We start from the raw sequence: 5,747 nt of genomic DNA, 5'->3' as shown, positions 1-5,747 counted from the left end.
GCTGACAACACTTTGAATAATATTTTTTGAATAATATTTGTCAGCTTTGTCTATTCAGGTATGAATGATTAAACAATATAACTCAAGACACCTAAATAGACACCTAAATAACACTATATTAGTGATTAATTAATATAACTGAGACACCTAAATAACACTTTGAATAATATTTGTCAGTTTTGTCTATTCAGGAATGAGTGATTAAACAATATAACTTGGGCATTTGTAGATTAAAGAAAGTTCATTTGATAAAGTTTTACACAAATAAAGATGAAACTGAAAGAGATATGTTTACAGTAACATAAAATTTACTACAACCTTTGAAATAATGTAATGTTAGTTTTATGTTACAGAGGTCTTGTTTTATTTTCCATTAACTTGCTTTTATCATTAGACTCATCAGTTTACAAGAAAGTATGTCACCAGGTGAACTTCACGTTGGGGAACACCCAGACAAGATCTATTTCTACTGAATCATTTCCACGTGCACTTAGTGTTATAAAACTTTATAAAATACCAAGAGTAATAAAACATCTAATGTACCTTTCTCTGCCCAAAATATATATCATCAGTTGATCTCAAACATTACAGCACTAATAAATTAGCTAATTTTTGTGTTCGACTAAAATGTAACAGTAATATGTAACGGAGAGTAATATAACATTTATAATAGATACAAAGAACTATTCATGTAGAGAAGTGTATAAACTAAAGAACTATTGGGAAAGGTTCAATTTGGAGACGCCGGGTATCGATCCCGGTACCTCTCACATGCTAAGCGAGCGCTCTACCATCTGAGCTACGTCCCCTGTCTTAATATTATTATTGTATGAGAAATAATGAATACAAATATGAGATCTGGTTTATCAAGCGTTTACTAGAAGAACAGTTAACAAAGTTGTCACGCTGTTCATGTTTCATTAAAGTTGGTGAACATATGTTGTCCACTAGAGGAACAGATAACAAAGTTGTCACTGTGTCCATGTTTCATTAAAGTTGATTAACAGATGTTTTCCACTAGAGGAACAGTTAATAAATCTGTCACTGTGTCCATGTTTATAAAGTACAAATAACATAATACCTATATTACACGAGTAGGAATGAGTTAAGAATCTTAACTGGTTATATTACGTAAGTTAGATTGAAAGTCTAGTTTGTCAAGTAATATGAAATATTTTAGTCTGGATATCAGTGAAAAAACACTAATCATGAACAGCTGAGATCTGAAGCTAAACAGTTTCATACATCATCTTAATGAAAGGCTTTAAACATGTCGGTATAAAAGCCATCTACATTGGACATAATGGTTGGTTATGATGACAGAAAATAACGAGGAACCATTATCAACATCTGTTCATCAACTTTAATGAAACATGGACACAGTGACAACTTTGTTATCAGTTCCTCTAGTGGACAGCATATGTTCACCAACTTTAATGAATCATGGACACAGTGACAGCTTTCTTAACTGTTCCTCTAGTAGACAGCATCTGTTCACCAACTTTAATGAAACGTGGACAGTTTCATTGAAGTTGGTGAACAAATGTTGTCGACTAGAGGAACAGTTAACAAAGTTGTCACTGTGTCCATGTTTCATTAAAGTTGGTGAACATATGTTGTCCATTAGAGGAACAGTTAACAAAGTTGTCACTGTGTCCATGTTTCATTAAAGTTGATTAACAGATGTTGTCCACTAGAGGAACTTCCTCTAGTGGACAACAAAAGTTGGTGAACAAATGTTGTCCACTAGAGGAACAGTTAACAAAGTTGTCACTGTGTCCATGTTTCATTAAAGTTGGTGAACAGATGTTGTCCACTAGAGGAACAGATAACAAAATTGTCACAGTTTCATTAAAGTTGGTGAACAAACTTTTCACCAACTTTAATGAATATAAATATAAATACGAAACTATAACATAAAAAAACGTTCCGACGAGGCGGATTTGAACCACCGACCTATGGATAACAATCATCTACCTACAGTCCACCGCTCTACCAACTGAGCTATCGTCGGATTATAATAATATCCAAACTTTGGTAAAAGTTGATTTTCTTGTGTTGGTCATTAACCCCAGTATTTATGTTGGTTACCCTTGTGATTCTACTTTCCGGCTTAACGTTATAAAAGAACATGTTTGCTACACGTGAAGACGAATCTAAATTAATGAAAGGTTTAATACCTGCTAGTAGTAATATGACTCATATCAACTTGCTGTATGTACATATGTATCAGTATGAAATGTTTAATTATTCACTGATGTTTAGAATTAAAAGCTAGATCTAAAACTTTACCATTTGTATATTGTTACGTATTAGGATTTCTAATAGCCTGAAATTGAGTTAAATGATACTTTAAATTTAGTAGTTAAATTTTACTCTGGATTTAGCACTTAAGTAAAAACCGATATATAGTCAGTTTATGATATTTGCCAACAAGACTGATACACACAGTTTTCTTTTTTTAACACAAATATGTTTTAATATACACACAACTGTACAATTTACAATAACAATTATTACAAACAACTATTACAAGCAATGATTTATAAACAAAAGTTTTACAAACTTACAAACAATATAAAGTCTTTTTTCTAGTCCAGGGTTCACGATGAGCTAGTTAATTACGAGTTGATGTAGAAACAACTCGCTTAACGAGGAGCTAACTAGCTTTGTCCTTCGTTATTCACCAGCTACACACGACGAGTTCTCCACGATGAAGCTACATAATGTTTTTGTAAAAATACTAATGTTTGATGAGAATTCACTGAAGTTAAATGATTTGTAATACTCGAACTTTGTAAATGCTCCTGGTCAAATATCTGAAGTTTTCCGATCGACAAGCGTTAATCAAAGTTATAGTTATAGCTTCCGAAGTTTATATCCGCGTTGGTTTTATTTATAGGCGTGTGGAGTGTTTGTAGAAAATTCAGATTACGTAACAATACAAAGCTACATTAAGCGTTTACGTAGCATATCATTTTGTGTTCGAATATAACCGGGTGCGTTCCAGAATACACAAAACTGACAATTATTCTTCAAAGTGTTATTGAAGTGTCTCAGTTATGTTGTTTAATCACTCATATAAGAGCATTTGTAGATTAAAAAAAGTGCATTTGATAACGTTTTACACAAATAAAGTACAACCATAAAAACGGTGCGTATAAAAATAGATAGGTGAAAGGGTAAGTAGAATGAACGTAAACCTCGCAATCTCATGTGGTGATTGAACGTTAAAAAAGGTTAACTTTTCAACAGACAATAACTAACGGTATCCTAGATATTTTACCTAAGGTGAATTTGGAGATTGAAAAATTGATAAAGTTATGCACACACATAAAGGCGTGTTAGTAAATATGAAAATGTAGATGAAACTGATGATGAGATGCTGCATCAGAAACATAAAATATTTTACAAACTTTGAAATAGTGTAATGTTGGTTTATGTTACAGTGATATCGTTTTATCATAAGACCCATCAGTTTGTTTATTATAAAACTTTTTGACTGAGATCTTTGACCATTCATAACTCGGATGTTTAAGAATAAAGTGTTCATACACCTGCACTATTTTTTTACATAATAAAGGCTAAGCTCTTTAAATTGCTTTCTAAAGCATTAATGACTGCCTCTAGATAAACTCCTATACACCAACAAGCATTATGAAATTCGTGTCTACCTTTCCCTGATAACATATCAGCAATATGTTTGAGACCTTAATCTTCTCACCTATATTTATAAACGAAAGACCTTCCTCTTCATGTTCGTTCTATATATTTTATATATACAAATAGACGTGTCTAAGTATGGAAGACCGAGTAGTGTCTAAAACATTGAAATCTCCGGTTTTTCGAATAATAGGATAAAGATCAGTTGGTGACAGATTAAAAGTTTAAACATAATTGTTCCCAGGATATAACGAATCGACGCATTGAGTACTTATCTATACAGAAAAAAAAAAACGATACGTCATTTGTTTGGATTAGAAGTTTTGTTTAAGTTTCCAGTTTGGATCTGACTATAATATTTCTTCATGTCTATAAACTACAGAACAGTTAGCAAATATGAAACTTGGAGACGCCGGGTATCGATTTCAGTACCTCTCACATGCTAAACGAGCTCTCTACCATCTGAGTTACGTCCCCTGTTTTAATTTTGTTGTTGTGTGAGTATTAAAATCCTCATACTGATATATATATATATGTACATATAGCAAGTTGATATGAGTCATCTTACTACTAGAAGGTGTCAAATCTTTCATTAGTTTAGATTCGTCTTCAGGTGTAACAAACATGTTCTTTTTTTATAACGTTAAGCTGGAAAGGGGAATCACAGGGGTAACCAACATAAAGACTGACTAATCAGGATCTTGCAGATCAATACTAATATAATATTCGCATTTCCAACATACAATGCTTAATTTTTGGTTTTGTCTTATAATGTCGTTTACTTTTTTGGGGTTTGTACGTAATGATAATTTTTATCACAAATCGTACACGATACATCACACTATTCTCCCCCAACCTGTGGTTCACAAAATATTGTTTCATTGAATTCGACGATTCAATGATTATAATAACATCCGGATTGTTAAGAAAACTTTGAATGTTTAATTATATTCCAGATAGAAGTGAATAAAATAGTTTTTATCAATGACTCACAAACTTTGAAAGATTTAAACGAATAAACACTTATAAGGATATATATTTCCAAATAAATACGAAACTATAGCATCAAAAAACGTTCCGACGAGGCGGATTTGAACCACCGACCTATGGATAACAATCATCAAACTACAGTCCACCGCTCTACCAACTGAGATATCGTCGGTTAATAATAATTTACAAACTTTGGTAAGTTGATTTTCTTGTGTTGGTCATTAACCCCAGTCTTTATGTTGGTTACCCCTGTGATTCTACTTTCCAGCTTAACGTTATAAAAAGAACATGTTTGCTACACGTGAAGACGAATCTAAATTAATGAAAGATTTAATACCTTCTAGAAGTAAGATGACTCATATCAACTTGCTGTATGTACATATATATATCAGTATGAAGTGTTTAATTATTTACTGAGGTTTATAATTAAAAGCTAGATCTAAAACAGAAAACTTTGCCATTTGTATATTGTTGAAGATAATTTAGAAGACAAACTATTGTTGTAAGTACAACACTGACCATACAGAACAGTGTGGTTTATGAACTTCTGGAACGTCATCCATATAAAACTGTACAACAGATCTATCTGGTTACGTTTCCTTATGACGTTATCTGATATTATATTGTTTTCCTTTAACTGTTAGAGACACCAAACTGTACTACAGATCTATCTGGTTACGTTTCCTTATCACGTTATCTGATATTATATTGTCTTTCTTCCTTTAACTGTTAGAGACACCAAACTGTACTACAGATCTATCTGGTTTCGTTTCCTTATCACGTTATCTGATATTATATTGTCTTCCTTTAACTGTTAGAGACACAAACTGTACTACAGATCTATCTGGTTACGTTTCCTTATCACGTTATCTGATATTATATTGTCTTCCTTTAACTGTTAGAGACACAAACTGTACAACAGATCTATCTGGTTACGTTTCCTTATCACGTTATCTGATATTATATTGTCTTCCTTTAACTGTTAGAGACACAAACTGTACAACAGATCTATCTGGTTACGTTTCCTTATCACGTTATCTGATATTATATTGTCTTCCTTTAACTGTTAGAGACACAAACTGTACAACAGATCT

At 32.3% G+C, this 5,747-nt stretch overlaps 3 non-coding genes across 3 annotated transcripts; all 3 read right to left on the bottom strand.

Moving 5' to 3' along the window:
- Nucleotides 1–736: 736 nt before the first annotated feature.
- On the bottom strand, nucleotides 737–809 carry Trnaa-agc. Its single transcript has one exon. It is a non-coding gene; the product is annotated as a tRNA-Ala (tRNA).
- A 1,119-nt stretch (nucleotides 810–1,928) lies between these two features.
- Trnay-gua lies at nucleotides 1,929–2,014 on the bottom strand. Its single transcript is given in 2 exon segments — nucleotides 1,929–1,964; nucleotides 1,978–2,014. It is a non-coding gene; the product is annotated as a tRNA-Tyr (tRNA).
- Nucleotides 2,015–4,739: 2,725 nt separating this feature from the next.
- Nucleotides 4,740–4,825, bottom strand: Trnay-gua. The gene is given in 2 exon segments: nucleotides 4,740–4,775; nucleotides 4,789–4,825. It is a non-coding gene; the product is annotated as a tRNA-Tyr (tRNA).
- Between the last annotated feature and the right edge of the window lie 922 nt (nucleotides 4,826–5,747).

The sequence above is a fragment of the Limulus polyphemus genome, unplaced genomic scaffold (genome assembly GCF_000517525.1).
Source record: "Limulus polyphemus unplaced genomic scaffold, Limulus_polyphemus-2.1.2 Scaffold5436, whole genome shotgun sequence".
In the NCBI taxonomy this organism is placed as follows: Eukaryota; Metazoa; Arthropoda; class Merostomata; order Xiphosura; family Limulidae; genus Limulus; species Limulus polyphemus.
Note: the sequence above shows the minus strand (reverse complement) of the source record. Positions and strands in the feature narration are given on the sequence as shown.